The 20985-nt window shown below is 37.2% G+C and overlaps 1 protein-coding gene across 7 annotated transcripts in view; it reads right to left on the bottom strand.

Annotated features, from left to right (window-relative positions):
• Positions 1-20985, bottom strand: part of MICU3 (mitochondrial calcium uptake family member 3) — a 93977-nt gene that overhangs the window by 58761 nt on the left and 14231 nt on the right. The window lies entirely within an intron of this gene.

Here is a 20985-nt window from a genome sequence, read left to right as displayed (position 1 = left end):
TTTTCATTTATCAATTATCAGCGCCATTTTTCTATGTCACTAAATATTCTAGTAGTTACTGTATAAAATTGGAAGACAGAATATAAAAATTTATAGATAGAACTGTTTTTGTTTTCTTTAGGCAAAGAAAATGGGATTATACCATATATATTGTTCAGTAATCTGACCTTTTTACTTACTAAAACTTTAGGGCAATTTTCCTATGTCACTATTCCTGTAGAAGACCATTTTTGTTAACTGCATAATATTCCATAGTAAATGTTTATAGTGAAACATAAACAATTCTACAAGGTTATTCAGTTGATTTCTAATCTTTAGATATTACAAAACAATGGTATAATGACCAACCTTGAAAATATTTAGAAATATCCATAAATGGTTCCTCAGGATAAATTTTTTTTTTTTTTTCTTCAGACAGAGTCTCACTCTGTCACCCAGGCTGGAGTGCAGTGGCATGATCTCAGCTCACTGCAACCTCCACCTCGTGGGTTCAAGTGATTCTCCTGCCTAGCCTCCCTTAATCCTTAGGAGTGAAACTGATAGGTCAAAGAAGACCTTTTAGTCAGACTGTCTTCGGGGAGTTTATAGCAATTTACACGATTGTCGGTAACACACAAATTGTATTTTCCCATATTTCATAAAATTATTTCTTACAAGAAAAAACTGTTTAAATATTTAGCACCTTGAGAAGCCATAACAGAAAAACCCATAGAAACTTTTGGCAAGAACACTACTTTATTTCTAAGTTACACCTTATTAAACAAAAAGCCAGGCAAATGATTAATCTTTTCCATCATTCTGAAGACTAAGACTTCTCAAAACATTACAGTTGTAGTCAAATAAAAACTCAAAAAAAGTTTCGCTCCCCACTTTTAATGGCATAAGAAATGAAATTTGTGGTGTCTGTCTTTAAGGAATGAGTATCAATCTATATGGAAAGACAGAATACTAGCTGGAGAGACAAAAGGCACAGAGAAATGGAATGGGTTAAATGCAAGCAAATACAAGACAGGCGCTATACGTCGGGCTTAAAAAGAAGGCTTCAGGAAAAATTATAAATTTGAATGCCAAGAAAAGATATGAACATTTGGGGTTTCTACAGCATATCTGAAAGATGGCCATAATCTTCCCGGGCAGAGGATTAACATTCATGGAAAAGTGTAGTAAAAGGATGGTGAGTTAATGATTTCTGAATGCCAGACTAAAGCCCTGGAGTTTAGTCTGATAGTAAACAAATGGTCTTAGGAGATTCTTAAGTGAAGCAATGATTCAAAGAAAATGGTGCTTTAGAAAGATAAAGCAACCTGGTACCAAAGACAAGTTGGCTCAGCAGTACATTGATAACAGTTGCTCAGGTATCCAAAGGTATTGGAAAATTGTTTTGGCTCTGTCGTGGGTGAGACATGAGATACTGAACAGCTCACAGGTAAAAACGACCAATAATCTCCCTGAATAGTCCCTGGGTATCAGACTACCATCTTAGTCCCCTCATACACGCATATCCCAGGGGATTCTTCTTCCTCTCAAGGTGGGAAACCAATCTTGTCTGTGACTAGAGCTTACTTTTCTGCCTTTTTCTTGCTAGGCCCATTTCGCTGGGCCTAGGTGACATCAACCAACCATGATTTATCACCAGTGAATTTCATGGAGACCACTCAGCCTGGAGCTCCCACTGTTTCTGCACCATGATCTGGATGAAGCATGCTTCGGTCTACCATTCTGCACCCCAAGTTTCTGCCTATAACATCTCTATTTGCTCTGACCTAATACAGACTTGATCTGTGGCTTCCGTTTCTACCTGGTGCTACTACTGCTCCTGAGATGCCTGTTTTCTCATCAAACTTTCTTTCCTTAAGCATAGTCTATCAATCCCCCAGCTTACCAAACCCGCCTGACCACTGCAGCTGGGAATGTGATCCACCTTCTATGAGCTAACGCTGACAATTTCTCCTCCTCCTTTACCTCTACTAACAGTCAACTAACAAAGTCTGTAGTCCTCTAATTTCACACATCAAAACCACTGCCACCACCTTTGTTCAGGGACTCATTACTACCTCCCTACAGTTTTTTTTTTTTTTAAATTTATTTATTATTATTATACTTTAAGTTGTAGGGTACATGTGCATAACGTGCAGGTTTGTTACATATGTATACTTGTGCCATGTTGGTGTGCTGCACCCATCAACTCGTCATTTACATCAGGTATAACTCCCAATGCAATCCCTCCCCCCGCCCCCCTCCCCATGATAGGCCCTGGTGTGTGATGTTCCCCTTCCTGAGTCCAAGTGATCTCATTGTTCAGTTCCCACCTATGAGTGAGAACATGCGGTGTTTGGTTTTCTGTTCTTGTGATAGTTTGCTAAGAATGATGGTTTCCAGCTGCATCCATGTCCCTACAAAGGACACAAACTCATCCTTTTTGATGGCTGCATAGTATTCCATGGTGTATATGTGCCACATTTTCTTAATCCAATCTGTCACTGATGGACATTTGGGTTGATTCCAAGTCTTTGCTATTGTGAATAGTGCTGCAATAAACATACGTGTGCATGTGTCTTTATAGCAGCATAATTTATAAACCTTTGGGTATATACCCAGTAATGGGATGGCTGGGTCATATGGTACATCTAGTTCTAGATCCTTGAGGAATCGCCATACTGTTTTCCATAATGGTTGAACTAGTTTACAATCCCACCAACAGTGTAAAAGTGTTCCTATTTCTCCACATCCTCTCCAGCACCTGTTGTTTCCTGACTTTTTAATGATCGCCATTCTAACTGATGTGAGATGGTATCTCATTGTGGTTTTGATTTGCATTTCTCTGATGGCCAGTGATGATGAGCATTTTTTCATGTGTCTGTTGGCTGTATGAATGTCTTCTTTTGAGAAATGTCTGTTCATATCCTTTGCCCACTTTTTGATGGGGTTGTTTGTTTTTTTCTTGTAAATTTGTTTGAGTTCTTTGTAGGTTCTGGATATTAGCCCTTTGTCAGATGAGTAGATTGCAAAAATTGTCTCCCATTCTGTAGGTTGCCTGTTCACTCTGATGGTAGTTTCTTTTGCTGTGCAGAAGCTCTTTAGTTTAATGAGATCCCATTTGTCAATTTTGGCTTTTGCTGCCGTTGCTTTTGGTGTTTTAGACATGAAGTCTTTGCCCATGCCTATGTCCTGAATGGTACTACCTAGGTTTTCCTCTAGGATTTTTATGGTATTAGGTCTAACATTTAAGTCTCTAATCCATCTTGAATTAATTTTCGTATAAGGAGTAAGGAAAGGATCCAGTTTCAGCTTTCTACTTATGGCTAGCCAATTTTCCCAGCACCATTTATTAAATAGGGAATCCTTTCCCCATTCCTACAGTTTTATAGTAATGCCCTAACTGTGATTGTTACCTCTAATCTATCCTATGCTGAAGTGAGAGAAAACATGCAGAACTGTAGAAAAGTTTGCATTCTTTAACCACCTGAGCAAGGGTATGAGAAGAAATCTCACTAAGCAAAGCTGAAGGTTTTCATTAAAACTCCACTTTACGAATCCACTCCTGTTGTCTTAGCAATAGTATTAAGTGGGGCTTTTGACAATGGTATTAGGTCCGTGCCCACATTTATATCTACCACCACTTTAAAGGAAGGTCAGGAAGGAGTTTGGAACGGGTTTGTGCCCCAGGAAAAAAAAAAAAGAATATGTATAAAAGAGATAACCAGAGGCCTGGTGCTTAAAAGGGCTTGCCAGTACCACCAACTCATTGCTTCCTCCATTGTCTCTGCTCAATTTAGTGTAATAAAGCACATAGTCTAATAAAACACATTAATACCACTCAGATGAAAAATGGACTGGTTAAAAGTAAGTAATGGCCAGGCATAGTGGCTCACGCCTGTAATCCCAGCACTTTGAGAGGCCGAGGCAGGCGGATCACTTGAGGTCAGGAGTTCGAGACCAGCCTGGCCAACATGGTGAAACCCTGTCTCTACTAAAAATACAAAAATTGGTCTGGTGTGGTGGTGCATGCCTGTAATCCCAGCTACTTGGGAGGCTGAGGCAGGAGAATCACTTGAAATCATTTGAAACCCGCAAGGCGGAGGCTGCAGTGCACCAAGATCATGCCACTGCACTCCAGCCTAGGTGAGAACGCGAGACTCCGTCTCAAAAAAAGCAACAAGTAAACAATTTCCCCATGATAATCCAGTAAATTCGTCTGATCCCAGAATAGTCTACTTATCATCAACTAGGAGAACTCAGCTCGTCTGGTGGGAGAATGAGACGCGATGGAAAGCAGAACAGGAATACAATACTTGTGTTGGTTTTTAAGTTCTCTATTCTCTTCTACAGACTTATTTGTCTCTTTCTACTCAAATACCATACTGTTTTAATGACTATATCTTTTGAATATGTTTTGACGTTAAAACAAGACTGTACCTTACTGTCAATCTTTTTAAAAATATATGTAACGACAGATATGTAATTTTCTATTCAAAGTAAACTTTGAAATCAATGTATCAAATTCCTATTGTACAAATCCTACTAGTATTTTGTTTGAGATGACATGAAATTTGGGAAAATTGATAGTCTCACAATATTGATTTTTCCAACCTAGGAACACAGATGTCTATTTAGTCAAGTCTTCAACTATGTCTTTCAGTAAAGTTGTGTAGTTTTCTTCATATAAATTTAAAATATTTTGGTAGATTTAGTCCTGAGCATTTCATAATTTCTGTGCAATCTGAATCGGGAATGGGATCTTTTATTCTATTGTACTTTCAGTTGGTTATTTTTTATGTGTGGAAAGGCTATTAACTTTAGTATATTTGCTTCATATCCAACTATCTTAATAAATTCCTTCATTAATCTTAACTTTTTTCTCAGATTTGCTAAGTAGGTAATCACAAATTCTTTCAAAATGGTGACAGTTGTAGCTTGTCCTTTTCAGCATTTATATCTCATTTTCATTGCCTTAATTGCTAGAGTTGTAGGTCTATAAAAATGATGTTGAATATTATCAGTAATATTAAGCACTCTTGACTTTTTCTCTGTTTTGAAGAGAACGCTTCTAATGAACTGCCAATAAAAGCAATGTCTGCTGTTAGTTTTGATAATTATCTTCTACCTTTTATCAGGAATTGGTATTCATCTGGCCTCCTTTGTTCTCTGAAAATGAGTTTAGAGTTAGAATGGTCCTTAGAGATCATTTGGTCCTGTTTCTTCACCTTTTTATCAGAATAGAAACGTAAATACTAGTCCCCAAACAAATATTTAAAATGTGTTGGGTGAGTAGCAGCATAAATAGGAATCCTCAAACAAAAACTCAAACCATATTGGAGAAAACTCTATTATTTGCATTCTTTTAAGCCTGTATAGTTTCTAAGATGAATATTTAATGTCAACAAATGACTTAATGTAAATTCATTCACTCATTCAACAGGTACTTGCTGTGTGCCTATTACATACAAATGAAATATTATAAAATAATTAGTCAATTGGAAGATTACCAACATTAACTAAAACTGTTTTAGGACAAAAACAAGTAAATAAGCTTGGTTTAATCATGTTCTGCCTACATACACCTAACTACTTTCAAACACTTCAAGAATCCATATGCTTATTTCTCTGTAGTTTGTCAATAGACTGTTTACTTAGAGAATGATCTAATGGCATAAGATGAATAATTTATCGTTTGTTACTATGATACAGTTCTGACCAAGCTAAACTTCAGAGTGCATAGGAGACTGACTTGGAGCAGTCCATGAAGTTCTGCTGCGTATACTCCATCTACTGGAACCTCTGAGAAAGAGGCAGCAGCTTGCCAGCAGACTATCAAAGTGTCACAAGGAACTCAGACCTTTCAGAGATTTAGCTTTGCTTCTGAACTTTCCAACGTTAAAACAAAAACAAAAACAAAAAAAAACCCACACTCTCTGAAGTTTTAACATCACAATTACAAACATTCAATTAAAAAATAATAATAAAAGTGGAACAAGACATTAAAGCAGTTTACTAAACCTCCTGTGAGTCTTTCTTGCTTACAAATGACAATGATCTTGTATCACATTCATTTTCTGGACCTTTTAAAAAACACACATAGCCATTTCACTGGAGCTCAATGAATCTGTGGTTCTGTGATTAGGGGTATATCCTTATATTACTAGGAATAGGTTTCATTGGCTGATCTACTTCATTTTTAAGTACCTGTTTTGCTTACCTAGATCCAATATATCTTTTAAACGTTTATTTCTAATTTAAAAATCCTACTAAAATCAACTGAAACATCTTTCATTACTATGCATTATTTCAGTAAATGGTACTTTTGGCATCACAAATTGCCAATGCAGTAAAAACTTGTCAGTAAGTATAATATGTCAAAGGTCAATAGGGTACTTTAGAAGCCGAGGCGGGGGGATCACCTGCAGTCAGGAGTTCGAGACCAGGCTGGCCAACATGGTGAAACCCCGTCTCTACTAAAAATACAAAAAAATTAGCCAGGTGTGGTGGCAGGTGCCTGTCATCTCAGCCGTTTAGGAAGCTGAAGCAGGAGAATCACTTGAACCTGGGAGGTGGAGGCTGCAGTGAGCTGAGATCACACCATTGCACTCCAGCCTGGGCAACAAGAGTGAAACTCCGTCTCAACAACAACAACAACAAAAAAAAACGAAAAAAAGGTCAACAGGGAAAGCTAACCTTAAAGCGAAGAAAACCTGAATTATATTCATTCATTTGTTAAACCATATACTGCTAAACTGAAAATTATCATCAATTCAGTGTTATATACTTTAAAATATGCCTTTCAAAAGTGGTAACGTAGGAGGAGATCATTTGCAAATGGGTAAGGAAGAGACTGAGAGGAGTTAGAGAAGAAAGGAATTATATGAGAAAAATTCTTAATTTCTGTAGATTATAACTTATATTAATTACAACATATTAAGTTATAGCCGATTATCAATGTTAAAAATTTGCTCTAATTAAAAATTCTTAGAGATTGAATATAATTAATACTGTTTGAACCTTGAATTATTGTTTTCATATGAGTTTTGGAACCAATCCTGTTCCAAGTTGGAGGTAACCACATACTCTCAGGCCAGAGATCAAGGTGTCGCCTGTTATGTTCTGGGAACAAGAACTGAGCTCCTGATTTGCTCCCTATCCTTAGAACTAACCCGTCCCTGATTTCCCAGTGTCTGTACCTGGGTTCCTGTCAACCTGTGCCTGAGACGTCTTCCTCCTGCTCCACAGGTTCCCTCTGGAATTGCAGTGCATGCTTACCTACCCACCCCAGGACTTGCTGTTAGGCTGCTACTTACCAGATCTCCTTAATGCTTCTTTCTAAACTCTGTCTGTTTAGAGCTCTGCTAGTTATCAACACATTCAACGGTTATTTACTGATAGAGCTTCATAAAATCAACTAAGCTAATACTAACCAAACTCTAGGCTTAACCTGTTGACAGAAACAAGAATGAGTCTAATTTGCATCAGAGCACAGGATAAACTCTGGAAACTATAATGGTCTCCGCCATGGCCAGCTCCAAGAATATTTTAGATCTACTTCAGTTCCCTGCTTAAATTTGCAATTTCTCTGGCGATGACTCCAATACTTTTCCAGTTATTGCCAAGGAAATGAATCCATGGTGTTCCATATCAAATGAAATATGTGATTCTTTTACTCAGACTCTCAGGAAGGCCACATTCCAGAAAACTGGTGCTGCCACACCCTCTCTACTGTATAAGCTACTGCTCCACATCGATTCCTAATTAATCACATCCCTTGCAATAGCACACCTTAGACCCTGACAGCTTTCCTGTAAGCCAACACAGTATCTGGATAAATCTTAGTGATTTCCTTTATATATCCCTATTATATCACTTGTACTCCTTTCCTCCATTCACACCAGGTTGCAATTATCTGTTTATCTATTTGTCTCTTCCATTCAATCATGAATTCCTTGAGCCCTAAGTTCTTGCGAGAAAAAGAAAAACATAAATATCACTTGGAAGAGGTTCAAATGAGCAAGACTGAGGAGAGCACTACATGGAGGACTGCAGGAGCAGGCAGCAGTGGAGAGAACAAGAAGCCAGACAGGAAAGGTATGGGAGATGCAGTGTATGATTCATTTGGCACAATCCTAAACCACCTTCAAGACCCAGACTACGGACCTCAGCCAGGAACAGGGGAGATTACAACGAGGTTCAAGCAGCAGGCAAATTGACTGAAGCCCACTACTCAAAGAAGAGATAAGTAGGTAAGAGGAGCCTTGATTCAGGAAGAAGAAATGTAGTCCCTGCGGAACTGGCATAAGGTGACTGGGATTTTTTAAGTGACATTCTAAGGTAGGAATCTGAAACATGGGATTGGGATAGAAGACTGGGGCTAAATCACAGGGATCAATAAGTTACATTAATAATGTCAAGTGGCCAATTAGCTATTAATCTAAAGCTCCTTATATTCTGTGGCTCTTAGTGTGTGTGGTGAGGTTGAACCTACAGGCAGGCAGTTAGGTGAACTTTCGTACTAGGAGAACTTAAAAGACACGTCTAGCTGACAGTTAATTCACCTCTATCCAGAAACAATCATCTCTCTTCTCAGTGATCAAGACCTTCACCAATTAATCCCTTCTCTACTGTATTAGACAGCGTAGGCTAATTTCTCAAATGTAATGGCTCCAACACAACACAAGTGTTTGTATCTCTTTCTCATATAAGAGTTCTGAGAGAACATACTAGGACTGGGGCTGGGAGTTGGATCAAGGAGCTCTGCTTTGTATAGTCATTCAGAGACCGAGGCAGATGATGTCTCTGTCATTATCAACCAAGGGAGAGGGAAAGAAAGTATGGGAGAAGTTCATGTGAGAAGCTCTTATAAGCCAGGCCTAGAAGTGGTATAAATCACTTCTGCTCACCTTCAACTTAAGAGAAGGTAAGTCACACAGCCACACTTAAGTGCAAGGAATGATGGAAAATGAAGAAGAGTTGGACATCTATACCCTAACTATTACGGAAAAGGAGAAGAAATTGTGGCCAACAGTTTGCAGTCTCTGTCATACCAACTTCAGGTAACAACATCAGGGACTCATGGAATATAAAGGACTAAAAATAAAAACATTAGAGTAAATTTAAGAAAGACTTGGAGAGACTCACTTCCAAAACCAACCACATCTGTAGAACTAAAAGCCTCATGGCAGGTAACACTTCTAAACCACCTTCATCAATGTTTCAGGAAACACTAAACTGCTGTGATTCACTTAGGTTGACAGTTTCATACATTTTGGCCTCTGCAGACTATATCTCTCTTCCCAAATTCTTAGACATAGCCACCATCGGCTTGAAATTTAATATTTGCACTTGTATGCTCCCTGGTCTTGTTTTCCAAATTTGGCAAAATGCTTCTGTAACTCTGACCTTTTCTCAAAACACTGCAGTGAGATTAAGAAAACGTTTGGGGCTGGTCACGGTGGCTCATGCCTGTAATCCCAGCACTTTGGGAGGCTGAGGCGGAGGGATCATGAGGTCAGGAGATCGAGACCATCCTGGCCAATATGGTGAAACTCTGTCTCTACTAAAAATACAAAAATTAGCCAGGCATGCTGGCGGGCGCCTGCAATCCCAGCTACTTGGGAAGCTGAGGCAGGAGAATCGCTTGGACCTGGGAGGCAGAGGCTGCAGTGAGCTGAGACCGTGCCACTGCACTCCAGCCTGGCGACAGAGCAAGACTCCATCTCAAAAAAAAAAAAAAAGGAAAAGAAAAAGAAAAAGAAAACATTTGGGTCTGGTCCTCAGTCCTTGAATGTTGACAGATGTTGAATGTAAACAAATGTTTTTTGCTCTTCCTCCAAAAACCTACCCACGTTATCTAAGGGAGACTGAACAGTAAGTATTATTACTAACCTACAGTTTAATTTACAAAAACCAACTCAACTACCTATAGGTCTTCACATTTTGCTCTATAATTATACAACTGAATTATTCCTAAACTTGGCAGCAGATTGTTATACTCAAAGTATCTAACAAAAATAACCAAAAAATTCTAAATCTAAAATCTAAGTAACAGCAACAAAATATAAAACTCCCTGCAAATACATATATGTACATAAACTTAAGTTTTAAATCCTAACAACTTCACTTCTTTCATTCATATAGTAAAATCCATTCTGAAAATACAATATAATCATCAAACTTCAAAGTAATGAAATCACGGCATGTATGATTTTGTCAAACATTACCTATTAAATGCAATAATATTACAATTTCTTGGCTTCATATGGGAATATTCTAACTAGATATGTGAAACTTTTTATAGTGCTATTTTTCACCAAATAGGAAAATAAAGACATTGTAAAGTTCAAGGTGAGGTATCACTGCAGTGTTTTTAGATGTGGAAAATTTTGCTGAAATGGAACTTTTTTTCTATCAAAAAGACCTTGCAAAGCTCCTGCAGAAAACTGCCCAAGCACAGACCACAGATTTGGCACATGACTTATCTTATTTATAAGTGTGAGGCCACACAGTAGTAACATGAAATCACAGAAATCGAGAGCTAAACGATAAATGAAATTTGCCATTTCATGTTACTCCTTCTAGAAAATTACACCTTAGACCTTCTAGGAAATTATTTTACGGGAATTGTCTGACACCCTTTTCACATTTGCTAAAAACGTTTAGGGAATCTTCTTTCTACCTCTAGAAAGCTCTATTTCTTCTGTTTTACTGAGAACTTGTGAGCTATTTATGAGAATTTATGTGGAAATAATAAAAAATATACATGATTGCTTCATAAAAATTAACTAGTAATTCTTTTTAGGTAACTGTGTGGATGCTGTAAGTCATGCTGACAGAACTAAGATGATAAGCTTAAAAAATGACAAAAGTTTCATTTTTAAGTTACCTCATCTTTCCAAGAGAAATAAAAATACAGTGTCAATACAATTACCCTCTCTGGAATTTCCAAACTCAGACCTTTGCAACAAGTACTTAGATGTTACTTGTTAAGGTAGTGAGGCTAGGGCCTTCAGGCAACAGAGTACATCATTAGCCTTCCTATGAAAACAGAAAGCAAAGGTTCACTGCCAAGGCACAGGCTCACATTACTTCAGGTCAGCAATTCAAAAATTTACTCGGTGGTAAGGTCTAGTTTTCCCAGGGAGGCAAGATTAAATGCCAGATAAAGGATTCACTACTTGACAATTAGAGAAACTTACGCCTACCAGCTGATAATACCCTAAAAGAGGCAATTCAAAACAATTATATCAATTATCTAAACTGCATAATACCTTACTCTGCATAATACCTTACCTTTTAGCAACCACGAAACAGAGAAATGACAATGAACAATGAAAGAAGAAAAAACTAAAACCATTTGTATTCACCAAAATTATTTAGATTACTCATCCTTATTAGTTTCTTAAGACACATTTGTTTTATACTAAATCAAATCAAAAATTTTAAAAATAAAGAATGATTTTAAAATGTATTAATTTCATGTAGGGAATGTGCACTGCTATTAGGATTTACCTCATGTTGGCAACTGTACCAACATTTTTATAAAACATCAAAGTAAACAATCTTGTAAATTTATATTTCTACACTATATTATCTGGGCAAGAATCTTATGGACTTGCATGGGATTCTATTCAAGTAGCTAAAAAAGATTTTCATGGAAGTATTACATTTGGTTTTCCCAAATGGCTTCAGGCCTATTTAAAGGCATATTGAAGATAAAAGTAGTAGCATGTTCTTTGCTTGCTGGGTGGTCGAAAGGTTAAACCTCAAATTCCCAGTGTGGGAAAATCCCAAGTACTCTAAGTGAAATGTTTTGATGCTTAGTAAATGTGTCTGTGTGGAAATACACACAGCTGAAGACAAGCCAATAGTATCTCCCTGGCTGAGATCAAAGATGTTAAAAGTTGCTAGATAAAACAACTGACCATTTATAATTTTTAAGGCCTCTAATTGTACAACAATAGTTACCAGACTATGGGAAGGGTGAGTGGGGGTTGGAGAAATGAAGACAGATTGGTTAATGAGTATAAACATAGTAAGAAGAAATAAATTCTAGAGTTCAATAGCACAGTAGGGTCACTATAATTAATAATAAAATTCATATATTAAAAAAGAGCTAGAAGATTTGAAATGTTCTTGACACAAAGAAATGATAAATGTTCAAGGGGATGGATAACCTAAATACCTTGATTTGATCATTACATGCTGTATTCATGTATCAAAATATCACACATACCCCATAAATACATACAAATATCATGTATTATGTCAAAAAACAAAAAAAAATTAACTCTCTACTTGTATTATTATAGTAGCTTACATTATAGGGTTATTTCGAAGTTTTTAAAGTACTTTCACATACATCATCTCATTATTTAATTGAAAGGTAATATAAATGAAAGTCTTTCTCTCTAGAGGCAGTATAGCATAGTGGTTCAGTGTGTAGACCTCCTCTTTTCCTGCCTATTCAAAGACTTTGGTTCAGCAATACTACCCTGGCCCTGCCAACCTATTTTTTCCTCTTCCACTGTATACTTCTCTTCAGCTTACACACGTTCCTATTCCTCCCACCTTAGAAAGTACCATGTCCCACGTCTCTATTTAGCTACCTTTTTGTTCTCCCAGCCATTTTTCTCCTTCCCTTTACAGCAAGGCTACTGGAGAGTGTTGTTTACATTTCCTCTCATTCTTTTTTTATCTTACTCCAGCAAGGCTCTCTCCTCTACCATGCCACCAAAACTGCTTGTCAAGGTCATCAATGACCTCCTTGTTGCTAAATCCAAAGGTCACTTCTCAGTTTTCATCTTATAGCATTTGACACAGTTGGTGGCTCCTTTCCCCTTGAAATAATTTATTTTCTGTTTCTAAAATTTCACTCTCTTGCTTTTCCTCCTATCCCTCCGGGTATTCCTTTTTGGTATTTTTGCTGGTACTTCCCAACTACATACTGCCCTAGGGCCCATCCTTGGACCTCCTTTCCTCTTTTAAATCTACAATTACCCACTTGATGATCTCATCTAGCCTTCAAATATTATAAATATGCTGAGAAACACAAAATTTATCTCCTGCATTCCACAATATAAATTCCATGAATGTAGCAATTTTTTGTTTACTTGGTACACTTTAGTTTCCCCAGTCCTACAAAAGTTTTTAGCTTCTAGCAGGCTCTCAAATATTTGCTGAATAAATGAATGAGTGAAAGTGGGTGTAAAGCTTACTATAATTGTTAAATTGTGATTCCTTTAAAAATTAAAATATAAAAAAATTAAAACATAATATTAAAAAACCAATAGCTATGTGGTACTAATTCTGCAGTCGACTTCAGAAAAATATGAGGTGGGGAGGGCCATGTGATAAAACATGTTCAATGAACTGTCTTTTTTGGAATAAAAAATTTTCTGATACTCATTTTTCCTCAAGTTTCAGATGTATATAAACAAGTCTTTGTTATGTGTAACCAATTGAAGACCAGAAACAGGATGTATGACTTTCAAACTACTAGAGGGAGAAAGATAAGAAGAAACAGGACCATTCTAATGCCAGGTGATAAAGAAGTAACACATGCTCATAATAATACAGCAAAAATAAATGCAAACATGTTCTCAATCACAACAAATAGGACATGTTTAAACTCCCCCAATGAAAAAGAGCAATCACCAAAAAGATATTACACACATGAACTAAACAGCTTAAAATTACATAATGCAAAAACTGTTAGAGAATGGCAATGAAAATTTATCAATTCACAATCATGGCTGAGACTTGAATAGATCTCAACTAGAAATGGACAGATCAAATAGAGAAGCCAAGTAAGAAAAACGATCTGAGTAACAGAATAAGGTGCTTGTTAATTTTGTTTTTAATAAACAGGGACTACATAAACTGATCATTGATCAATCTTCACAAAAATATCAATAAAAATGTTAATTACATCAGTGTAATGAAATATTAATAAAGTAGTATATTTTACAGTCGTGAAAAGTAAATTAACTACAAGTACGTGTCAATATGTATAAATTTCCTAAATATAATATTAAATAAAATAAATACATTATAGAAGGACATATTATTTTTAAAATTTACAAAAATATGTATATATTGTTCAGGGATACAGCACTTGTAAGAAAACTGCTTATTACGTATTAAATGTAGACGTAAATCTTAGTGTACCATTCTGAAAGATAATTTTAAGTTTCTATTAACATTTAATAGCTATAGACCCAGTAATTTAATATTTGCAGGTACTTAAGATCCTTGGATAGTCATTGCAGCATGTTTCCAACAGTGAAAAATTGAAACAATCAAACTTTCCAGCAGCAGGACAATGGTCAAATAAATTATGGCACACCCATGGAATAGCTGGTGACTATGAAAAGGGGTATGGTAGATCTAGAGGTACTACCATAGAAACAGTCACAAGATGCACACTAGGGTGAAAAAGACAGGTTGTAGAAAAATGGGTAAAAAAACAAAAGTTCACATTTTATAGGAATATATGTATGTAAAGATGTAGATAAATTTTGGAATGGAGTACTATTTTTTAAAAGGCAAACAGAACATATATTATTAGTGCAACTGTACAAAAGAGTTAACTTAATCTACAAGGGCCTTCAACAGGGTCACACAGGCAGCAAATGGGTCTGGGACCAGAACTTGAGTACTGCAACACACAACCCAGTGTTTTTTCACATTACACAGCTTGGTATACTGGAATGAAAGTATACGGGTTTTGCAATCCTTCCGGCCTATGTTCAAATGCCAGCTTCATTCCTTCCTAGTTAGGTAACCTTGGGAAAAATAATTTACTTTCTGCAAACTTTAGCATTTTCAACTATAAAATGGACAAATAAATACTAAGCCCACAGACTGTAAAGATTAAATGAAAACTACATGCAAATACTGCCTCTTCCCTTGGCCCACAGAATTGAGAGAATCTGCCTCTTGATGTACTATTAACTAGCTAGGTCCAGAAATAGTGTTTGGCTCCTCAACTTCAGGCCCAAAGTTTATAAATATCTAGAACCTCTGTAGCACTACGAGTTAGATATTCTCCAAACACGTGAGAGGAGATAAAACTATTCCAACTGCCTGGCTGCTTCTTGTGGGTCTCACTGCCTCATGCTCTACCACCCTTCCCTCAGTCTTCGTGGTTCAGTGTCCCAGGATATAACGGAACACTAGGCATAAATGGGTTAAAATTTTTACTTAAAGAGTCTTGTTTAGAAATTTAGTCTCATCATCTAAAAGTCTGAAATGTTCCCAGTCTGAAATATTCAGTTACCTATGAAAGAAGAGAAAACGACTGACGTCCAAAGAAATTGAGTTAAGTTATCTATCCCCGAAATACAGAACTGTGTACTGTTTATTTGCATTGATCCATAATAAGCTCATAAATTTCCAGCACATTACGGAGTATACGCACCTAGACCAGGTTCAAAGACATAGGTTGGGTGCACTGCTCACGTCTAAAAATCTCAGCACTTTGGGAGGCTGGGGTGGGAGGATCACTTGAGTCCAGGAGTTTGAGACCAGCCTGGGCAACACAGTGGCAACCTGTCTCTACAATTTTTTAAAACATATATTGCCTGGGTGTGGTGATGTATGCAGTAGTGCCAACTACTCACGAAGCAGAGGCAAGAGGATATCTTGAGCTCAGGAGGTTGGGGCTGCAGTGAGGGGTGATCACACCACCATACTCCAGCCTGAATGACAGAGTAAGACCCTGTCTCAATAAAACAAAATGAAATACATAAGTGGTAGTTGTGGAGAAGATTCTATTCAAAATTTCATCTTGAATTGTAGCTCCCATAATTCCCAAGTTTCATGAGAGGGACCCAATGGTAGGTAACTGAATCATGAGGGTGGGTCTTTCCGATGCTGTTCTTGTGATAGCGAATAAGTCACACAAGATCTGATGGTTTTATAAAGCGGAGTTCCCCCGCACATGCTCTCTTTCCTGCCTCTATGTATGATGTGACTTTGCTACTCCTTTGCCTTCTTTAAGGCCAGTGAATTTCTATTTCATTTTTCTGTTGTGTTTCCTTTTTCTTATTAATTTGTAGATCTACGCATTTAGGATATGTAGTCCTTGTGAGGGCTATGTACTATAAATATCTTCTTCCATTCCAGGACTTCTTTTTATTTTATTAAATATTTTAAATGAAGTAAATATAGTAATATTTTCCATTCTAGGTTTTGTTTTTTATTTTGTTTCAAACACCAAAACATACATATTCCTCTAAATATCTCAAAGTTTTACTTATGTAGGATTCTAATCCACCTGGATAATTATGACATGAAGCAGGGATTTTGGTTTCCCTCATTAAACACTTTAACTCATCATGCCTCACTGTCTTGTGTATCAGTTGTTCACTATTTGAAATCCACTTCATTGTAACTTCTTTTAAAATAATAATTATTGTTGCTATATACAATCAATGGTTAATAACTGCTCTCATCTTTACTACTTTCTTTGTTCTCCATTGCTTCTTGAATTTCACCCCTTTTTATGTTAATTCATTTCATTTCTTCCTGATACTCACTCTTCAATGGTTCTTTCAATGATGATCTGATACTGGTAAACTCTCAGTCTCTTATGAAAATAAATTTATTTTGTTCTCATTCCTAAATAACTTTCCGAGGTATAGAAGTCTAAGTGGCAATTATTTTCTCCCACTTTTGAAGATATAGCCCACTGTCCTCTGGCTTCTGTCTGTTGCAGTGCATTAGTCTATAATCAGGCCAACTGCAGTCCCTTTGTAGGAAGTCTGTCTCTTTTTATCTTTGATTTTACAGTTTCACTTCGATGTGACTAAATATTTTTATTTATCCTGCTAAGGACTTATGAATCTGAAGATTAATGTCTTTGTGCCTTTCTGGGAACTTTTCAACCATTATCTCTTGGGATACTGCCTTTCTCATTCTCTCTCCTCCTCATCTGTAACCCCTAATAGATGAATTTTAGACTGTCTCAGTCTATTTTCCACATTTTAAAAGTATTTCATAATATTTGACATATCTTCATTTCTGTGTTACATTCTGTGCAGTTTCTTCAAAATTATCTTTCAGATTATTAACTGCTGCTATAGTTCTTATATGCTGTCTAGCCTACTTGGCTTCCAATGGCTATATTTACATTTCTAGAAGTTCTATTTTAATCTTTATAGCAATCTGCTTTTTCATGCTAATTTTTAATTGTATCTTCAATCACTTTGCATATACTTAATTTACAGACCCAACCAAATTATCCTATTATCCAGATGTTAGGAATCCAATCATTGAGTTTACTGACTCTTGATCACAGAACTTCATATATTTTGTACTTTGGATTACGAGCTCATTCTCATCTAGATTTTATCCATAGGAATCACATATGGCCAGTGTTAAGGGCTTTTCCTTCCAAAGAAGTTCTGCATTTCTTTCTGCCAGCTATGCCTGCTCCTTCTCTGCTTGGGTAATGTAAGTTCTAACTCTGAACCTATATGAGGTGGTATGGAGCCATGTGTATACATTCTCAGGAGACTCTTCTTTCCTATTCTGAGCGCAGGAGGAAATTTGCAGGTTTCATGTCATCAACTTATACCAGACATAACATTTTTTCCTTCTCCATCCTTTTGATGAGAATTCTGGCTTTCAGTAGGTGGCATCTCACTTCCAACTTCCCAAGGTCTAGTTTCCTGTCTCCACATGAGCACTAAAGTCCAAGAGCCTAGAATTCCATGAATCATGACCCCTCTCCTCCCCCAAGTAAGTCACAGTTCACACACCATTGTAGTTATTAGTTCCTTCTTTATTTCTGTCCCTGGCAATTTCCCTCAATTTCTTATAGGTACAGTGTGGTATTTAGTTATATTTAAAAGATTTTTATGACTGATTCTGTATTACCAAAACCAAAAGGATAAACCATTTATTTTATCAGATAGGGGTTTGTAAACGCTTAAACCATGTTTTTCCTCTGCTCTCAGACCAACACAATCATCACAGAAGACTTCTGTGACCAAATGTGAGGTGGGAGGAGGTTCTCCCCATCACCAAGCAATCAATCAGTTCTGCAGCAGCCACCAACTGGGTGTCCTCCAATCAATTCTGACACTGTGTACCTGGAGATAGTGCTAGATCCCACAGGTTAAGGGCTCAGTTCCCAAGATTGCCCTCTTCAGTGAAATTTACAAGTCCTGGCCTCCAGAACTTCTGACTGGCTTCAAGATGGGGTTCACGTGATCCCTCTTTGGATTCAAATAATTTGCTAAAGCAGCTCACAGAACTCAGGGAAACACTTATTTACATTTATGGATTTATTATAAAGGATACTGCAAAGCATAAATATGAAGAGATGCTATGGTTTGGTTGTGTCCCCACCGAAATCTCATCTTGAATTGTAGCTACCATAATTCCCATGTGTCACAGGAAGGACCCAATGGGAGGTAACTGAATCATGGGGGCAGGTCTTTCCTGTGCTGTTCTCATGACAATGACTAAGTCTCACGAGATCTGATGGTTTTATAAAGAGGAGTCCCCCTGTACTTGCCCTCTTGCCTGCCTCCATGTAAGATGTGACTTTGCTTCTCCTTTGCCTTCTGCCATGATTGTGGAACTGTGACTCCATCAAACCTCTTTCCTTTATAAATTACCCAGTCTCGGGTATGTCTTCATTAGCAGCAGAGAACAGACTAATACATATGTGTAGGATAGAGTATGGGGAAAGGGGCAAGCAGCTTCCCTGCTATCCTGGGTATGCCACCCTCCAGGAACCTCAACATGTTCAGCTATCTGGAAACTCCCAAACTCTGCCCTCTTGGATCTTTTTATCAGGACTTCACTGGTGACTTCTTATGAGGTCTTTTTATGGGGACTTCATAGGCATGACTGAAACATGGACAACCATGTTGAAATGTGACTGGATAAAAAAGGTATGATCTAAACCCAGCAGACCTGTCTGTTCAGATTCTTCTTGACCTCTCTGTGCAGCATTCCTTCCTCCAAAGTATGGGGCAGGATGCTCCCTGTAATGAGAGTCTTATGATCCTCAATCAGATTAGAGTCCTGCTGTGGGAAAGTGAAAGGAAGGCAGGAGAAAGTCAGAGAGAGAGTTTGTTTACTGTAACAAGGACTATGGTAGTTATGAGCCAGGAACTGTGGACAAAAACTTATGTTATCTATCTATCTTATAACATCAAAGTATCCCATAATTTATTTTTGAGCATTTTCATTTCGTTTAAAAGCCACTTTCTCAATACAATAGGCTTCATCTAACAAAGACTAGCAGATATCTCCCATTATTCATTCTCCAATTTTCCGTTAAAAAAAAAAAAAGAGCCCTGCTTTTTAGCCAGACATATGAAATAAAGGTTACCTTTTTCAGGCTGTGTTGCAGTTAGACAGGGCCATTTGACCAAGTTTTGGCCAGTGAAGTACAGACAAAATTGTTTTTTGAGAATTTCTGGAGGACCGATTAAAAGGTGTTCCCTTAGCTCCAGGAGCACAGGTAAGGAATGGCAGCATCATGATTTTTATTCAGGTCTCCTGACCCACCCCAAGCACAGATAAAATTGTTTTTTGAGAATTTCTGGAAGGCCACTTAAAAGGTGTTCCCTTAGCTCCAGGAGCATAGGTAAGGAATGGCAGCATCACGATTTTCATTCAGGTCTTCTGACCCACCCCAAGCCAACTGCTCTTTATTACACCAGCTTTCACTTATTTCAGCCTATGTTATTTCCTTAATCATTGTAATCTCTGAGCCTCAAGCTGCTGTAGAGGGCAATTGTAAGTAGAAATAGGCAAGGAGGTCACTGTAAAGTGAGGACATGTGGAAAGGGAAAAGGAGGAAGATCTATATTTTCCCAAGCACAAGAGAAACAACTACATGACGATCCACACTGCTTTTGGACTAGGATGTAGTACTGTGAATCAGTCAATCAACATACCACAATGTTTTCACCAATTTTTCTAGGTTACATTCCTCTGATCCCTCTGTCTCCCAGTGCTTTGCTTTTCAAAAAAAAAAAAAAAAAAATTTAAAATTCCTAGGGAATTCTAGGGAGCTACTCTGCTCTCCTAAAATTAAGAAAACACTGCTGAAGAAGATACTTGAATTACAGAGTACCATCTAAGAATGCTACTTTCTCTGTAGATCCTAGAGGCTGCTTCCTGAGTAAAACCTATCACCAAAATATATGAGATATGTTTTCATGACTTCTGTATTAGCTTGTAATCAAACAATACCCTCCTGAGTAACTTCTGCTCTTATGTATCTGACATTCAGATAATGAACTTTCAGGTTCATATCCTTCCCATTTTGACCACTCTACTGAACATCAACGTTCAACCCAATCTACAGCTTTAACCATGTTCCAAATTCTGCTGTGTGAGAGGTATGGGTACGGGAACAAAGACACAAATTGTTGTTCTCCTATCACTTGCTAGCAAAAGGCAAGAACCTTAAGTGTGCCTTCTTGCCTAAGGTTTTAGAAATATTTACAACTACTATAATTCAGAAGAACTTCAGGATTTTAATTATTTGGTGACATATATGTGGGCTATTTTTCATAGTTCACTACTTAATGCACATTAGAACCCAATATTTGTTCTTATAACTCACAAAATTTAGAATATTGAATCAAAGTATGAAATATATATTTTACCTTTCTCTCCAAATAGGATGTCTTGACTTTGATTTGTTAAGTCTATATTATAAAAGACTTCAGTCAAAACTCTTACCTGACTTTTATGAAGATCAACAAAGCTGGCAGGTAGAGAGAACCAGACAGACATATTTGATAGCACATCTGCACAGTACTGGACCAAAAGGTTACTAAATGTATTCTTTAGTATGAGAACATAAAATCCTAATGTGACCCATTTATTTGGATAGAAAGCAGTCTGGAGGAGGTCATGTGACAACAAAGATTGAGTCCAGAAAGGAAATAATGTTTAAATCACACTGATCTTCATTCACCCCAAGCCCTGGTCCAAAACCTGCCTATCACTGTCCTTATGACTATATTT

Source organism: Macaca fascicularis, chromosome 8 (genome assembly GCF_037993035.2).
Source record: "Macaca fascicularis isolate 582-1 chromosome 8, T2T-MFA8v1.1".
Classification (NCBI taxonomy): Eukaryota; Metazoa; Chordata; class Mammalia; order Primates; family Cercopithecidae; genus Macaca; species Macaca fascicularis.
The sequence above is the reverse complement of the archived record's forward strand: the minus strand, read 5'-3'. Positions and strand labels throughout refer to the sequence as shown.